The sequence below is a fragment of the Bos mutus genome, chromosome 15 (assembly GCF_027580195.1).
Source record: "Bos mutus isolate GX-2022 chromosome 15, NWIPB_WYAK_1.1, whole genome shotgun sequence".
NCBI lineage: Eukaryota > Metazoa > Chordata > Mammalia > Artiodactyla > Bovidae > Bos > Bos mutus.
The window spans coordinates 1,025,457-1,044,453 of NC_091631.1; the positions used below are offsets into that span (position 1 = coordinate 1,025,457).

Here is an 18,997-nt window from a genome sequence, read left to right on the forward strand (position 1 = left end):
CAGGCCTTATGCACATGACCCTTAGCTCCTCAGTGCCCAAATCCACAGGCGCATCCTGCCCACCACGTCTTTGTTCTAAGCCATCCAGGCCTTATGCACACGGCCCTTAAATTGTGTCGTGTTTTAATTTGCTGCAAAATGGACTTGCATGTGCACACAAACTTTGTCTTGTATTTATGGATTACCTTTTCAGTGTTATTCAAATGGCTGAAGGCAGTAGTTCTAAATGGAGAAGTCTTTGCACTGATCTTCTTGGGGGATTCTCAGAGAGGCCGGGCCATGCCCCAAACACTCCTGCTAAATAGAGGGGGGTGGGACCAAAATATACGCACATTAAACACTCTGCCACCTTTTTTTTTTTTTTTTTGTGTGTAACAAGTGAACCAAGTTTTAACATTGTGTTTTCTTTTGCTTTAGTTGTTAACAATGATCCCCAATACAGGCAGTGTCTTAAAGAAATGAGTATTACCAAACTCAGTGATGGAGAGGTAAAAGGCGCAACACTTTAGGAAAATAATATTTCAGAAGTTTGCAAGCTGAGTAATGCATGCGTAAGTGTTCATATACTAGCCTCTTAATTTGTGTAGGTGTGAAATTTTCCAAATACAAATTAGCATTTGACTTTAGTTATCATGCTTTGGAGTTTAAAATTAGAAATTAATCTTAAGAATGATAATGACAACAGCAACAGAAAACTTTATATACAGGGAAAAACTCACAGCATCATTTTAATAGGGATTCATGAAACCAACCTCATATAGAAGGCTAGATTCAGTTGATGAAATACTATGCAATTGTTTAAAATTATATTTATAAATACAATGTAATAACATGAAAATAGTTGTGATATAATACTAAACAGAAAATGAGATTTAAAAAATTGCAATCACCACACTGTAGAAAGAATACACACTTTGAGTGATGAGCTTGAAAAGTGTTTTTCCTGTTCCGTATGTTCTAATATTCTTTACTAAACATCAACATTCTGAGCATGCTACTTAATTGCAAACTTTAGCGTGACAAAGGGAGTAACAAGCAGTGTTGTCCTCAAACTGCAGAGTACAGTGTTTTGCAAAATTACAGAAATTAAGAAAATATATGTCTAGTCACAACTGATGACTTTATTTTCAACAATAAACGTGTCATTCCTGAACGCACAGTTAGTCCGTCATTCAGATAGCATCATCAATCACCCCTGGAATGGAGTTGAAGGAAGTTTGCTTTCCCAGCCAGCCCGCTTTCCCAGAATGCCCACAGCAGATCAGTCCCTGTGCGTCAGCTCTTACCGCCACATCTGATCCAAAGCCATCCTGGCTAGAAGCACCAGGCCCCTCGGAGGGAAATGCTGATTGGGAAGCTTGAAATGGGCTCTTTCTCACTCGATACATACTCAACACATTCCTTTCATTCTACACTACTTACTTGAGTTACTTGTGTGTGGGTCTGTCTCCCCGGCTACACAACACACTGCCAGTGTCTCTGAGGCAGCGTCTGTATTCTGTTTGTCTTTACACACGTACTCACATGTGATTTGCATATAGTAAATGCAATGCTGGTTTTTTGGCAATTCAATTTTTAAAAAATAATTAAGCCAAAGCAACAAAGCCAAGTATCTTGAGTCACAGCAGGGGAAACTGGAAAAATAAAAATAAAATACTAGCTAACGTGTATGAAGTGTTGCTGGGTGCTCACTGCTTTAAAAATAATAGAAACTAACATTTACTGGGTGTCAGGGACGATTCCAGGCACTATATGCCAATTAATGAGTTTACTCCTGATAATAAACTTGTGAGGTAGGAACCATTATTGTCTTCATTTTACAGACAAGAAAACCGAAGCACAGGCTCCAGCCGTGGCCAAGAAACTGCCGGCTGCGCACGCTTGCACCGCTCCGTGTCGGCCTGCCGTCTCGTCTGCATGCTGCGCACACTTACACCGCTCCGTGTCCACTTGCCGTCTCGTCCCCATGCTGCGCACACTTACACCGCTCCGTGTCGGCTTGCCGTCACGTCCCCGTGTTTGTTTCCCTTGCAGATTTTTTTGGATTTGGGGCAGAATACTGATTTGCCGGGGACCAGCCCCGGCTGATCCAGGGTATTCGAAGGAGAGACGGCGTAGGCGAAGATCAGGAAACAACTGCTTAATTAAACGTTAATTAAGGATATTAAGAGTAATAAAATGAGGATAGCTCAGTGAGGAAATTCAGTGGAGAAAAGAGGCTGAAATAAGGATAGCTCAGTGAGGAAATTCAGTGTAGAAAAGAGGCTGAATAATTCAGCCAGAAGGTAAGAGAAAGAACGACATGGTGAGACCAAGTTTCGGTAAACAAGGCCCGCACTTTATTTTCCAAAGTAGTTTTTATACCTTAAGTTATGCATAGAGGATAATGGGGGAAGGGGTAGAGTCAGGCAGCAAGCCAGGCTTTCTTCCTGCAGACTTATCATATGCAAAAGCTTAGGTGATTTGCATCATCTTCTGGCCCGGAGGCCTGTTAACATTTTAAGACCTTTTCTTCAGAAAACTTATTTTTCTCTAAAGGTGATTGGTCAGGAGCCACCCTCCAAAAGCATTAGATAAAGTTGCATTCCTACAGCGCAAAGGTGTGGTGAACTATAACAAGAAAAAGAATTAACTCAAGGGTCCCAGGTTACAAACATTAAAGCTACTACTTACACCAATTATATTAATCAATACACTGCCAGGGACACAGCAGGTAAGGGATATGGAAACTTAGCAGCAAACATTGGCCCAACAAGTGAAAATCCCTTCACCAATACAATTTCTAATCAATCTTTTAACTGCTCAAAGGAATCTGTGTTTAGACAGTTTAGAACATCTCCTGCCTCTCACAGTTGGGAGGCTCTGAACAATCACATGTGGCCAGAAAAACCTATTCAGGCAGGCTAGAGGACTTCCAAAGGAGTTTGTAGGTTAAACACTGTCACACCCAGGAATTATTAACTGGAGCTGTAAGCTAACTCTTTTTTCAGAGAGGTAGTGGGGGACAGCCCCCCGTAAAGTCAGAGGTATAGGTGAGAGCACAAAGCAGAAAGTAGGCAGACTCTGGTTTTGGGGGTAGATGCTCGAGAATTTCCAGGGGGACTCCTGAAGCTCGATCCGCCTTTGCGTATGCCGAGCCTCCTTCCTCATGACCTTTGTCATGGGCGGGGTTCCTCACACTGGCTCCCGGCAGTGATAGAATTCCAGTTGAGCTATTCCAGATCCCGAAAAGTGCTGCCCTCAATATGCAATATGCCGGCTCCCGGCACTGATTTGCTATATTCCATCTATAGGAGACAGTGCATTATCTCCTGTTTGGAAAACTTTTTTTTAAAAAATTGAAGCTTTTTCGGGAAAGACTCCCGTCCTGCCTGTGCTTGGGGTTCCAAATAACTTGATTCGGGGAGAGAAGAGGAGCCTCACCCACCGTCTTTGCGGTTCACACGATGCTTTACGTGCTTAGGCGCACTGTCTCCCGTAGACGGAACGCAGCAAATCGTTCCTGTGGTTAACACAATGCTTTGGGGTCCTTTATTTGATTCGGTAAAGGAATACACTACTTTTGGACGATTTGAAAATATTGTTCGGGCGCAACATTTAACCCTGGAACTGTACCTTAAAAACCAGCAGAGTAATAGAATGTTCTGTTGCCCGGGTGCCAACTGAACATCTATCTTAAGCTTTACTTATTCGCTTGCTCGCTTCTGTATTTACTCCTGGCTGTGCCGGGTCTCGGTTGCTCCGCGCGCTTCTGCTTCTCCCGAGTCGAGAGGCCCGGCTGCGCCCCGTGCCCTCTGGTCATGCAGCAGCGGCTCCAGGGCGTTCGGCTTCAGCAGCTGTCGCTCCCAGGCTCTAGACCGCAGCCGCGGTAGCCGCGGCCCACGGCCTTGGTTGCTCCGCAGCAGGTGAGATCTCCTCGGACCAGGGCGCGAACCCACATCTCCCGCATTGGCAGATTCTTTTCCACCGGACCACCAGGGAGAGGTGTAAGGAATTCCAGAGGACACTTGAGGGTAGACGTGTCTGTTACGATGGCATAGGTGATCTGGGTAGCCCAGAGACCCCTTCAGGTTTCCTATGAGATGCGAATCTGTCATGATGACGCGAAGACACTGGCCTGTCCACCATTCTCAAGTCAGCAGTGAATTTTCTAACACATGGAAAGCAGACGCTCACCAGAGTCTAGGTGAATTAATAAAGAAATCCATGTCTGCTTCTAATTATTCATGAACTATAATAAAGATGACTACACTAAAAAAATAGGCTCTTAATCTTTCTACTGCTGGGAATTAACTCTAAAGAAGCAAGTCAAAGGAACGGAAAAGATATTCATATAAAGCTATTTCTAGTACTAGTATTTCTGTACCTAAAAGAAAGAAGCAAATCGTGCCACCCACAGGGAACAAAATCCTCTAATTGTTCAAGAATCATTAAATCACGTGGTGTATGAACTCAATGCCTTAAAACGCCTTCACTAGGAAAAGAATCAAGAAACGATGACAGGTGGAAAGCGTGAATAGAGGTAAGTCAGCTGAAAAATAAGCTAAGAAAGACCCCCTCGTGGTCCAGTGGTTAAGAGTCTTCCAGCCAAGCCAGGGGACACGGGTTCTGCACCTGGTCCAGGAAGATCCCACGTGCCACAGGGCAACTAAGCCTGTGCACCCCAACGACTTCGGGGCTCTAGGGCCCACGGGCTGCAGCTGCTGAAGCTCGCACACTTCAGAGCCCATGAGAAGACCCTGGGCCACAGCTAGAGAGCAGCCAGCCCCGCTCACCGCAACCAGAGCACACCTGAGAGCACCAGCGAAGACCCGGTGTGGCCAAAAAGTTAATAATTTTTAATAAAATAAAATATTTTAAAAAATAAGCAAAGAAGGCTGAACCCTCTACCCAGCACACACACGCAGTGTGAAACATCTTTGTAACCAGACCAAAGGCTCGAGAGCCAATTTGTTGTCATTGTTAGTCGCTCGGTCGTGTCTGACTCTTTGCAACCCCATGGACTTGTAGCCCACCAGGCGGCTCTGTCCCTGGGATTTCCCAGACGAGAATACCGGAGTGAGTTGCTGTCTCCTTCTCCAGGGGATCTTCCTGACTCAGGGATCGAACCCACGCCTCTTATGTCTCCTGTATTGGCAGGCTGGTTCTTTACAACCAGCACCAGCTGGGAAGCCCTTAAGAGCCCGTCAGTAGTTATAAACGTGCTGTGAGGAGAAGTGAGGAACTTTGCCTGTTTTCTATAAATTCGTGGTACATTTAATTGTCTAACCTTAAAACATAATAAGAAAAAAGAAAAGAAAGTGAAAGTCTTTGTTGCTCAGTCGTGTCTGACCCTTTGTGACCCCATGGGCTGGAGGGAACCCATCATCAAAGAGGCTTTTTCCCAAACAAAAGCCAAACCTTACCTCAGGCTTGTTGAAAATCTTCAGGAGGCTTAGTTAGCAGTGGGATCTTTAAGCGTTTCTTGCCCTGAGAGCTTGGGAAACGTGACTTATCAACTGGGGACCAGAGAGAAGAACTGCCGGAGTCTCCTGAGGGACGCTAGACCCTGGAGTCAACTGTGTCAGCTCTTCTTTCACAGGAATCGCGCCAAAGGTCATCTCACGTCTCTGTACTGAGTACCGCGATGCGCTCCTGACACTGAGGTAGCGAGTGGAAACAGTGGCAAACAAGACAGACAAGTCCTAGGCTTGAGGAAGCTTACAACCTAGTGAGAAAGAACGGACGGCAAATTAGAAAGTAAATGAATTGAGGTGATGATAAGTGAAAAATAAAGCACAGGAATGGGGGTTGGAGGGGGCAACTTTAGCTAAGGGAGTAGAGGATGACCTTTCTATGCAAATGATTGTTAAACAGAGTCCTGAAACACAGAAGTTAAAACATGCCGATGCAAGATTATTGTTATGTTCTATACCATATGACCCAACAATCCCACTCCTGGGCATAGACCCAGAGAAAACCACAAAAGATACATGCACCCCAATGCTCACCACAGCAGGGTTCCAACAGCTGGGACATGGAAGCAACCTCAATGTCTATCAACAGAGGAATGGATAAAGAAGATGTGGTACATATATACAGTGGAATATTACTCTGCCATGAAAAAGAATGAAATTGGGTCGTTTGTAGAGACATGGATGGACCTAGAGAGTATCATGCGGAGTGAAGTAAGTCAGAAAAATAAATATCACAGATTAATTCATATATGTGGAATCCAGAATAGTATAGATGACCCTATTTGCAAAGCAGAAATAGAGACGTAGATGTAGAGAACAAGCGTATGGATACCAAAGAGGGGGATACAGCTGGGAGACCGGGACCAGCACGCACACACACTGTCGGTCCTGCGTATAAAGGAGACAACTAATGAGAACCTTCTGCAGAGCACAGGGACCTCTGCTCAATGCCCTGCGGCGACCCGGATGGGAAGGAGGTCCGAGGGGAAGGGGTATATGCCGTGGATGGGAAGGAAGTCCGAGGGGAAGGGGTATATGCGTGTGGATGGGAAGGAAGTCCGAGGGGAAGGGGTATATGCCGTGGATGGGAAGGAAGTCCGAGGGGAAGGGGTATATGCGTGTGGATGGGAAGGGGTATATGCGCGTGAGGCTGGTTCACTTCTCTGCACAGCAGAACTTAACACAACGTGGCAACGCAGCCACACTGAAGAAAAATCCATTTTAATAGTTTTAATGTAAAATGAAGATTTAATCTTTTCAAGGTGTAAAATCATATCATCGAGGCCAACTATTTTATTTTCTCGTCTTAATGCATTATTTAGAACCTCTGCCATGCCTTGAATAATCATTGTAACAGTGGGTGTCCTTTCTAGCACCTGATATTTTATGAACCTGGTTTGCTTGTCCACCATTTAAAATGATGCCTTCTGTGAGAGTTTAACAGTCTTTTAACATGAAGAGTCAGTGCACGATGGAGAATTAAGGTCTGCAACAGGGACCACCAAATGTTTTCTGTAAAGTCCTAGAGGATATATATTTTGGGGCTTTAGGGGCCACACAGTCTCTGTCGCAATTGCTCATCTTTGCTGTTGTAACACAAAAGCAGCCACAGGCAATAGAGAAATGAGTAAGTGTGGCTGTGTTCCAGTAAACATGATTTACAAAACTAAGCAGCCTGCAGATGGGGCCTGTAGGCTGTAGTTTGCTGATACCTGCGCTATGAACTGTTAAGAATATTTACTTATTTATTACAACCTGGCTGCACTGAGCCTTGGCTGCGGCACGTGGGACCTTCATTGTACATCATGCAGGATCTTTTGTCGCAGTGCACGGGCTTGTTGCTCCACGCCATGTGGGATCTCAGCTCCCAGACCAGGAATCAAAGTGGTGTCTCCTGCCTTGCAAGGCAGAACTTAACCACTGGACTGCCAGGAAGGTCTCTGATTCCTGCTTTAGAGTGGGGGAGCACAGGTTTGAATTTGGGGGCCATTCCTTGATTGTGTGACCTTGGGTGAGTTACTCAATATCTTGGCCCTCAGTTTCTTTAACTGAAAAATGAGGTTAATAGTATTGCCTCCTTCATCAAGCTAATTGTGAATATTAAGTGATACATGTGAAGTAGCCAGAAAAGTGCCTATGGTGGTTTAGTCGCTAAGTCTTGCCCAACTCTTTGTGACCCCATGGACTGTAGCCCACCAGGCTCCTCTGTCCATGGGATTCTCCAGGCAAGAATACTGGAGTGTGTTGCCATGCCCTCCCCAGGGGATCTTCTTGACGGGGATCGAACCCAGGTCTCCTGAATTGCAAGTGGATTCTTTACTGACTGAGCCACCAAGGAAGCCCTTACATCACAGAACGCACTCACCAATACAAGCACAAAGACAGAAGTGCTCTCGGTCTTGCTCACCAGTGTACTGCAAGTTCCTGGCACAGCATAAGTACTCAATAAATGCTTACAGAATTACTGAAAATTACAGTATATTCAAACGGTTTATTTCTATTTGTATTTTATTCAGAGCTTTTATAAAGAACCTCTGCTGAAATATATCAAATAATTTTTAGGCATCTTTGAACACAAATCCACTACTTCTAGTCAAGAAAATACTAGAACTTCTAGCCAGAGAAGTTAGGTAAGAAAAAGAAATAGAGGCTATCCAAGTCAGAAAAACAAAATTATCTCTGTGGATGGCATGATTTTATATGACATAGAAAACTCCAAAGACTCCACAAAAATACCCAGAGAATCCATAGGAAAACTCGGCAAAGTTGCAGAATACAATATACAAAAATAAGCTGCATTTCTATACCCTAGCAAAAACTATCTGAAAAGGGAATTAAGAACATAATCCCATTTCTAATAGCAGCAAAAAGAATAAAATGCTTAAGAGTAAACCTAAAGGAGAAGGTAAAAGACACGTGCATGGAAAATCATCAGTTTGAACACTGATGAAAGAAGCTGAAGATGACGCAAATAAATGAAATGGCAACCCATGTGCATGGATTGAAAGAATTAATACTTTCAAAACGTCCATGATACTCGAAATTATCTACAGAGTCATGCAATTCCTATCAAGATTCCGATGGCATTTTCCACAGAAGTAGAAAAATCTATCCTAGAATTCGAATGGAAGGAACCACAAAAGACTCCAGAGCAAAAGCAATGAGTAATAAGAACAAAACCAGAGGGAGCACACTTCCTGATTTTTAATTATATACAAAGCTACAGTAATTTAAATAGTATTGGTGTTGGCACAAAAACAGACACACTGACCAACTGAACAGGTAGAAAGCCTAGAAATAAACGCACATATACAGCCAACAACTTTCAACAGAGGCCCCAAGAACACACAGTGGAGAAAGGACAGTCTCCAACAAACAGTATGAGGAAAATTGTATATCTTACATTTTTCATGAAAAAATGAAACTGGGTCTTCATCTTACACCACACACAAAAATCAGCACAAAATCTGTTAAGAACATAGACATAAGACCTGAAACCATACAATTCCTGGAAGAGAACACAGAGGGAGACTGCATGATACCGATCTTGGCGATGACTTTTTCCATGGTGACACCAAAAGCATGAACAAGAAAAGCAAAAATAAACAACTAGGACTACATCAAGCTAAAGTTTCTGCACAGCAAAGGAAACAATCAAGAAACTGAAAAGCAACCTGAAGAGTGAGGGAAGATGTTTGCAAACCATAAATGCGATAATGGGATAACATCCAAAATATGTAAAGAATGCATACAACACAAAAGCAAAAACTCCACAAACAACCCAATTTTAAAACGGGCAGAACCCCAAATAAACATTTCTCCAAAGAAGACACACAAATGACCAAAAAGTGTATAAAAACATGTTCAATGCAACTATCCATCAAGAAAGTGCAAATAAAAACCACAGTGAGGTATCAGCTGACTCCTGTTAGAATGACTATTATCCCAAACTCAAAAGATAGCAAGTCTTGGCGAAGGTGTGGGGGAAAGGGAGGTCTTATACAGTTACGTGGTGCTGCCACTACGGAAAAGAGCACAGAGGCTCTGCGAACAATTAAAAATAGAACCACCCTGTCGCAGCGGAATCAAGCAGTCCCACCCCTTGGGAGAAGCCAAAGGAAGTGAAATCAGCGTCTCAAAGAGACATCTGCATTCCCGTCTTCATGGCAGCATTATTTGGAGTATCTGAGACATGGAATCAAGCCAAATGTCTATTGAAGGATGAATGGACTAAAAAGTGTATAGAGATATATATATGCATGTGTGTGTGTGTGTATGGAGAAGGCAATAGCACCCCACTCCAGTACTCTTGCCTGGAGAATCCCAGGGACGGGGGAGCCTGGTAGGCTGCAGTCCATGGGGTTGCACAGAGTCGGACACGGCTGAAGCGACTTAGCAGCAGCAGCAGTGTGTGTGTATACACATATATATGTACATATACATAAAAAATGCAATATTAATCAGCCTAATAAAGAATGATAATCTCCCATTTGAGACAACATAGATGAACCTGGAAGGGATTACGTTAAGTGAGATAAGCTAGACACAGAAAAACAAATGGTTTGTGTTTACACTTACATGTGGAATCTAAAACAGTCGTTGAACCCATGGAAACAAAGAGTAGAAGGCTGGCTACCAAGTGCTACGGAGCGGAGAGGACGGGGTGGCCAGAGCGCACAAGCTGCATTATAAGATGAGAAAGTTCCAGAGCTCTGACGTACAACACGGTGACTGAAGTTACCAAAACGCGCTGTATACTTGAAATTTCCTAAGCAAAGAGGTATTAAGTGTTCTTAACACACATACAAAAAACCATATGAAGTGAGGGATATATTAATTAGCTTGACCATGGTAATCATTTCCTAATGTATAAAAAATCACATTGTACACTTTCAGTTCGGTTCAGTTCAGTCGCTCAGTCGTGTCCAACTCTTTGTGAACCCATGAACCGCAGCACATCAGGCCTCCCTGTCCATCACCAACTCCCGGAGTTCACCCAGACTCAAGTCCATTGAGTCGGTGATGCCATCCAGCCATCTCATCCTCTGTCGTCCCCTTCTCCTCCTGCCCCCAATCCCTCCCATCATGAGAGTCCTTTCCAATGAGTCAACTCTTCACGTGAGGTGGCCAAAGTACTGCAGTTTCAGCTTCAGCATCATTCCCTCCAAAGAAATCCCAGGGCTGATCTCCTTCAGAATGGACTGGTTGGATCTCCTTTGCAATTGTAACATCACCAATTATACCTCAACGAAGCTGAAAAGTACATATTCAGAATGAACATCTGTTTAGGAAGTAAGCTTGAATAAAATCTGTAGCTCTCAACATTCTCTGCAGTATACAAATTTTACAGTGTTTTCTCCATAAACCCCACAATAATCATTTTAGAGCTAATGAAGAGTTGCTTGCATGCATCCATTCTTAGTCACCCAGTCGTGTCTGACTCTCTGTGACCCCACGGACTGTATCCCTCCAGGCTCCTCTGTCCATGGGATTCTCCAGGCCAGAATACTGGAATGGGTTGCCATTCCCTTCTCCAGGGGATCTTCCTGATCCAGGGATCGAACCCACATCTCCTGCAGTGGCGGGCAGATTCTTTACCACTGAGCCACCAGGGAGGCAGCCAAGGCTCAGAAAGTGTAGTTAACTTACCCAAGGACACGTGGTCAGGGGCTTGGCCAGGGTCAGCATCCGAGCTCGGGCTTCCCAGGCGCACTAGTGATAAGGACCCTGCCTGCCGACGCTAGAAACACGAGAGACTCAGATTTGATCCCCGGGTCGGGAAGATCCCCTGGAGGAGTGCATGGAAACCCATGCAGTATTCTAGCCTGGGAAATCCCATGGACAGAAGAAGCTGGTGGGCTACATTCCATGGGGTCACAAAGAGTCAGAACAACCGAAACAGCTTAGCATGCAAGGTGCCTGAATCAGATTTAGTCTTTTAACCGTTCTTGCATATTGTCTCCAATCCCCAAGTAACAAAACAACCGAAAACAAAGAGCAGCAGTAACACTAATAACAATACATGCATAAAATTATCCCAAGAAAATGTTTGATGCATGTGAGTGCTTTTGAAATTGAAAACTTGAAAACTCCATTAATAATCTTGAAGGCCCTTTGAGATATGGGATCCAAGATGATAATCACTACATGACTTCTTAAAATCCCTTCTACAATAATTCTGTAATTTCATGAATGAAATTAAAAAAAATTTTTTTAATGATCCTTCATTTCTCCAAGGGACACTGAAAGAAAACCATCTCTTCAGATGTTTTACAAGAAATTGAATGAAATGTTAGTTTCATCAAGGTCAACAAATAATATTGAGAGACTACTGTCAGGATTTGAATGGTTCAATGCATAACACCTGAGCAGATGGTGGGTGAAAAGTTCTGGTTTTGATATGCTAAATATAAGACCGTTGGTTGCTCAGTCATGTCCAACTCTTTTTGACCCCATGTACTGTAGCCTGCAGGCTCCTCTGTCCATGGAACTGTCCAGGCAAGATACTGGAGTGGGTTGCCATTCCCTTCTCCAGGGGATCTTCCTGACCCAGGGATCGAACCCAGGTCTCCCACATTGCAGGCGGATTCTTTACCAGCTGAGCCACCAGGAAGCACAATGTAAGATATTAGGATCAAATTAGAGGTGTTAGACATGTCAACTGCAAAAAGAGGCACAACGTGAGAGTTGGGAGTAAAGTTTTATTTGGGGGAAAATGAGGACTGCAGCCTGGGAGACAGCACCTCAGAGAGCCGAGAAACTGCTCCACAGAGGTAGTGGGAGAAAGTCAATAAATATGCTCTTGGTGTAGGGGGAGTTCAACCAAGTGCTTATTTTACAAAAGGTTTTCTGCTGGTCTTGAGGAGCTGACGTCACCATGAAAGGATTTAGTGCTTTCCTAGATATGAGGAGAAGCAAGGACTAGGATCATAAAATCAGTTCCTGAAAACATGCAACTGTCTAGAGACCTGTTCCACCAGTCTCCCGGAGCAGAGGGCCTCACTCTCCACCCTGACCTCCCTTCATGGTGTGTGGAAGGTCAGCAGCCGCAGCAGCACAGGGCTCAGGCTCTGCAGACGCAGAAGGCAAGCTGGCAAAATCAATCTGTCATTGACAGATGGTGGATATACTCATCCCTAGTTCAGGGACAGAGTTGTTGTTGTTCAGTTGCTAGGTTGTGTGGACTCTTTGTGACCCCATGAACTGCTGCACTCCAGGCTTCCCTGTCCTTCACCATCTACCAGAGTTTGCTCAAACTCATGTCCATTGAGTCGGTGATGCCAGGTCATCCAACCAGCTCATCCTCTGTCGTCCCCTTCTCCTCCTGCCTTCAATCTTTCCCAGCAGCAGGGTCTTTTCAAATGTGTCAGCTCTTTGCATCAGGTGGCCAAAGGATTGGAGCTTCAGCTTCAGCATCAGTCCTTCCAGTCAATTAGTTCAGTTCAGTTCAGTCGCTCAGTCGTGTCCGATTCTTTGCGACCCCATGAATCACAGCACGCCAGGCCTCCCTGTCCATCACCAACTCCCAGAGTTCACTCAAACTCATGTCCATCGAGTTGGTGATGCCATCCAGCCATCTCATCCTCTGTCGTCCCCTTCTCCTCCTGCCCCCAATCCCTCCCAGTATCAGGGTCTTTCCAGTGAGTCAACTCTTCGCATGCGGTGGCCAAAGTACTGGAGTTTCAGCTTTAGCATCAGTCCTTCCAATGAACACCCAGGGCTGATCTCCTTCAGAATGGACTGGTTGGATCTCCTTGCAGTCCAAGGGACTCTCAAGAGTCTTCTCCAACACCACAGTTCAAAAGCATCGATTCTTCAGTGCTCAGCTTTCTTCCCAGTCCAACTCTCACATCCATACATGACCACTGGAAAAACCATAGCCTTGACTAGACAGACCTTTGTTGGCAAAGTAATATCTCTGCTTTTCAATATACTATCTAGGTTGGTCATAACTTTCCTTCCAAGGAGTAAGAATATTCAGAGTTAATTTCCTTTAGGATGGCCTCCGTGCTGTCCAAGGGCTGGGAATGGCGCATTTCAGCGTTATCAACCTGTTGTTTGTATTTAAAGTCAAACAACTAAACTGGATTACTTATCCCCAAAAAATGTAAACAGAAAAGAGGAACCGAGACAAAGACCCAGCTTGAGTGGGAGTTAGGGAAAGTGGGAAAACCAGCAATATGGATTAAGAAATGAATCCTAAAGCAAAGCAGTCGATCCTAAAGGAAATCAGTCCTGAATATTTATTGGAAGGACTGATGCTGAAGCTGAAACTCCAATACTTTGGCCACCTGATGTGAAGAACTGACTCCTTGGAAAAGACCCTGATGCTGGGAAAGATTGAAGGCAGGAGAAGGGGATGACAGGCGATGAGATGGTTGGATGGCATCACTGACTCAATGGACACGAGTTTGAGTAAAGTCCGGAAGTTGGTAATGGACAGGGAGGCCTGGTGTGTTGCAGTCCATGGGGTCACAGAGAGTCGGACACGACTGAGCCACTGAACTGAACTGAACTGAACTAAGAAGAAATATCAAAGATACGAGAGGAAAGTCAGGAGGAATGAATTTCCCAGGAACAAAGAGAGAAGGGGAGGGCTTCCCCGGTGGCTCAGTGGTAAAGAATCCACCTGCCAGTGCAGGAGACCAGGGTTCAGCGCCTGATCTAGGAAGATCCCACACACCGCAGAGCGGCTAAGCTCGTGCACAACTGTTGAGCCTGTGTCCTAGAGCCTGGGAGCCACGACTACTGAGACCACATGTCACAGCTACCGACCCCAGAACCCTGGAGCCTGTGCTCTGCAACAGGAGAGTAGCCCCTGCTGTTGCAGCCAGAGAAAAGCCCGCACAGCAGCGAAGACCTAGCACAGTCAAGGTAATAAATAAAATCATAAAACAGAGAGAGAATGGGATGTTGCAGAATATGGAAAAGAGCCATGAATAATGCTCCATGTGGACATTTCCTTTTTTGAATATGATTTCAAGGTAAATCAGTGAAAATAATCATTTTTCTTTTCCCCAACTGACCTCATCATTGAATTCATCAAGTGACTGATAAAATAATCCTTAGGGAAGATGTACCAATGGAATATTCCTGATGCAATTTTAAATATTAGGAACACTGAATTTAATCTTGTAGCTTTATGCTTCCCAGGCAGACCTTCCCAAGTCATCTCTGGGGACCAAGAGTGTCCCTTCAGTCAGCTTTGTTATTATGAATGTCATTATTTGATGATAATTTTGAGTCTAAACATCACGGGAACTTCAGAGGTTAGTTCCAGGCTTCAAAGATATGATAAGTAAAGCCAGGTTTGCCTTATACAGAAAGAAGAGGCAGGATGAAACGTTCTCTCAGTCCCAGAGTTGAATCAGATCTAGTTTGAGAAGTGCTTTAACATAGCGATATGCTTGAATCTATAAGTGATCAGCAAACCAGCCTGGGGATCCTTTGAAGACAGAACGCTGGCATCCTCAGCGTTTAGCAAAGAATCCACGTAAATCTGCAATGACTTGTAATCCACATGACTACATTAAAAGGTAAGAATCTTCTTCTGGACTCCAGTTTTAGAAGCTTGGGGAAAACTCTAACTTGTAACCAGGACAAGCCTCATGGTGGACATTGTCCAGGAACAGAAGCTAAGTATGGAAATTTTCCCAGAAACAAAGTTCAGTTTTGACTCAGAACCAGTGTTCTATACTAGACAGTTGAAGGGGAGTTCCAGAACACATGCAGTGAAATCCATGCTTTTCAGAATGGCGAATGGCAAGAAGGAGGCTCTGTCCAATATGGTCAAGGGATCGTGATCCAGATCAGACTGCTGTTTCAGTCGCTCAGTCATGTCTGAATCCTTTCTGAGCCCGTGGACTGTAGCCCACCAGGCTCCCTTGTCCATGGAATTTCCCAGGCAAGAATACTGGAATGGGTTGCCATTTCCTTCTCCAGGGGATCTTCCTGACCCAGGGATCAAATCTGTGTCTTCTGCACTGGCAGGTGGATTCTTTACCACTAAGCCACCAGGGAAGCCCCTAGATTAGATTGAGTCCAACACTATCCTAACCTTGAAATACAGAGATGTCGGTCCTTTCAAGGATTTCTCTGGTTTAAAAAAATCCATCATCACAAACACCAAACTTATAGAAGTCAAAGAATTAGAAAATGTCTGCTTCTGTTATAAGAGGAATAGCTAGAAGGTTCCTTCTCATTAAGAATCCCCCATATGTGTATACCTATGGCTGATTCATGTTGAGGTTTGACAGAAAACAACAAAATTCTATAAAGCAATTATCCTCCAGTTAAAAAATAAATTTTTTAAAAAAAGAAAAGAATCCCCCATATACATTAAAAAAATAATTCTAATTACATGAACTTTTCAAAAAGCATTATTGGATAGAAAGACATGTGCCTGAGTTTTCCTCACACACTGGCCTTTTACGACACCCTGGTGGCTCAGACGGCAAAGTGTCTGTCTACAATGCGGGAGACCCGGGTTTGATTCCTGGGTCAGGAAGATCCCCTGGAGAAAGAAATGGCAATCCACTCCAGTACTATTGCCTGGAAAATCCAATGGACAGAGGAGCTTGGTGGGCTGCAGTCCGTGGGGTCGCGAAGAGTCGGACACGACTGAGCGACTTCACTAGCTGAACTTGACTTGTATTCTTTTTATTACTGTATCTCTCATTCGATTTTGAGCTCTGTGAGTGTAGACACACTGAATAATTCTCCACCCTCTTCCCTCTTCTCCGAGAAACTAGAGCTATGCCTGACATAGTGGAGGGTCTTAATAAATGTTTTTACTATTTACTAAAATAGATAACGAATGAAAACATCCAGCACAGGGAACTCCGCTTGGTCCCTGTGAAGACCTGAATGGGAAGGAAGTCCAGAAAAGAGGATGTGTGTGTGTGCATGGCCGATTCCCTTTGCTGTACAGCAGAAACTAACACTGGAAAGCAACTATTTCCAATAAAATTAATTTTTTAAAAATTTATGAATATGAATATTGATTTAGTGAGTAGTTGGTGAGAGAGGGTGAAAAGAAAGAGCAAAAAGAAAAGAGGGAGATTATAAATTAGGGTTCTGAGCACTGACTTGGTAAGGATCTGAGAAAGGTTTGTGGCACTCACTCCAAGGAGAAAAAGTTTGTTGATGAAGGACAATTCGGACGAAGGGACTTGACTCTCTGGGACACCTACCAGTCGGCCTTACGCACAGCGTGCTGCTCTGTGTACTTTATTTTCGTGACGGAAGCTGAGATTTGCTTCAGCCTGAACGAGGAATTGTTCCTTTCCCATTTGCTAGCTGGGCAAGTTGGTTAAAGCCTTTAAGCCTGAATGTCTTCATCTGAAAAAAATACAGACAATAAAGGACTGAAGGGCCACTTAAGTGAGAGGATGTACAATGATTAGCGTGGTATACAGGACCCAGTAAATATTATCTAGCATTATGCAATAGGAGAACAATACCTTTTGTTGAATGCTGTTGGTCTGAACAGTTCATTTGATTTACTCAAGAGTGTGCTTGTGAAAGTATTACGTTGAAAACTATTCTGTGAGATTGCCTATATGCCACCATTATCAACTTTCAGAAGCGAATTCCATATGACTCAAGGTATTAACAGAAAAGGGACATAATTTTGACTCATCTTTCCAGATGCTGCTGCCAGAAAATACTCTTGGAGTCTCTTTTAGAAAGTAAATAGTGTCTTCAGACACATAATTTTCTCAGATTTGCAGACATATTTAAAATTTGCAGTCCATGGGGTTGCAAAGAGTCGGACATGACTTCGTGACTGAACAACATAAAATGTATATTTCATTTTATGAATTAATTTTATGAATGCCATTTATGCATCCATAAATTCATATATAAAACTCATTTATAATGACATATAAACAGCGTTATTCAAGAATAACACTTATTCAAGAATAAGGACAAATATATTTTTGTTTGGGTACGTCTGATGTGGAAATCCTCCAGCTGGTATGAGTCTCTCCAGGAGGCACAGAAACCTCTGCCCCAAGCAGGCTTTCAGCCTCTGAGTGAGAGAACATCATTCCCCCTTCCCTGTTTACCCCACAGTCAGAACTCTCAAATCAAGATTTTACTTTTTTCTTCAGGTGAGCCCAAATTTGTGCTAACAGGTAAAACATTAAGGTCAATCAGGCCATGCAGGTAAACCACGGTCCAGGCTAAAATCATGCCTCTCTAGTCCAGAAACACTGTAATCCAACATTTTTGGTCTCAGATCTTAGGTGCTCTTTTCCCAATAGACCATCTAGAGTTCTACCTATGGCTGAACTATAATCAAATAACAAAGCCACTTGGAAGTGCTGGAAGTGTTAGTCGCTCGGTGGGATCTGACTCTTCACAACCCCATGGGCTGCAGCCCTCCAGGCTCCTCTGTCCATTGAAATCTCCAGGCAAGAATAGTGGAGTGGGTTGCCATTGCCTACTCCAGGGGATCTTCCCGACCCAGGGACCAAACCCAAGCCTCCTGCATTGCAGGCTGATGCTTGACCGCCCAAGCCACCACTTCAGAGACATGAAGCACAGGGGAAGGCAGTGTAGTACAGACAAAGATTAAGCACAAAAGTCAATGAACAGACTGGCAAATGCTAGCTTTCCTACTGCTAACTTACGCGACTGCAAAGCACTTTTTAACCTTTTAATCCTATATGTCTTCATCTGTAGATTGGGGAGATAATAGTACACGCTTACTAAAGTGGTTTAATGCAGGTGTCCCCAAGCTCTGGGACCTGATGTCTGATGATGTGAAGTGGAGATGATGTAATAATAATAGAAATAAAGCGCACAATACATGTAATGTGCTTAAATCATCCCAAAACCATCTCCCCCAATGCCGGCCCATGGAAAACTGTCTTCCAAGACACAGGTCCCTGGTGCCAGAATGGTTGGGGGCCACTGGGATGGATGAAGTAAGCCAACCCAAGCACGTGCTCAACACTCTCACTTTGTCTGGACTTACCTTGGAATAAATGATCATTTGTCAGAAGACAGAGCCCTTGTCCTCCAGGAACCTCGAATACAATTTGGAACAGAACATACAGATACAGTAAAGACTGTATATTAACCCTAAAATCATAACACTATGAGTGACAAAGAATTTTGGAGAAAGGAGAGAGATTTAAACTGGAGTGTTCCAGAAAGGCTTCGCAAAAGAAGAACATAACCTAGAATTTTAAAAGTGGGCAGGATCTGCATTAGGCAAAAGGGAGAAGTTTTCTTGCTAGAAAGAGAACAGAATCACATGAAGCGGAAAGATGAAAGATAGATAAGAGGCCGATGAGTACCACATGGTGCGGAGCAGGGATGACCGAGGGCCGTCCTCAGTGGGGTTAGCCGGGAAAGCCAGACCCAGGAGAGACTGAATAACCAGCAGAGGGGTGTGAAAGCTGTCATTTAACAAACAGGAAGGCATTAAAAACTCTTAAGCAGGTGAATTATATGATCATGGAGAGCAAGATGAACTATAGAGAGAAAAGAAGAGAAATGGAAGGTTACAAGGAAGGCCAACGGAAGGT

The 18,997-nt window shown here is 43.9% G+C and overlaps 1 long non-coding RNA gene across 1 annotated transcript in view; it reads right to left on the reverse strand.

Annotated features, from left to right (window-relative positions):
- Positions 1 to 2,564: 2,564 nt before the first annotated feature.
- LOC138990928 (uncharacterized) overlaps positions 2,565 to 18,997 on the reverse strand; it is a 51,392-nt gene continuing 34,959 nt past the window's right edge. The window contains exons 4-6 of the long non-coding RNA XR_011466961.1: positions 16,649 to 16,796; positions 5,406 to 5,707; positions 2,565 to 4,075 (exon numbers count right to left, since the gene is read on the reverse strand). This is a non-coding gene — a long non-coding RNA (uncharacterized lncRNA). The remainder of the gene's footprint in view (positions 4,076 to 5,405; positions 5,708 to 16,648; positions 16,797 to 18,997) is intronic.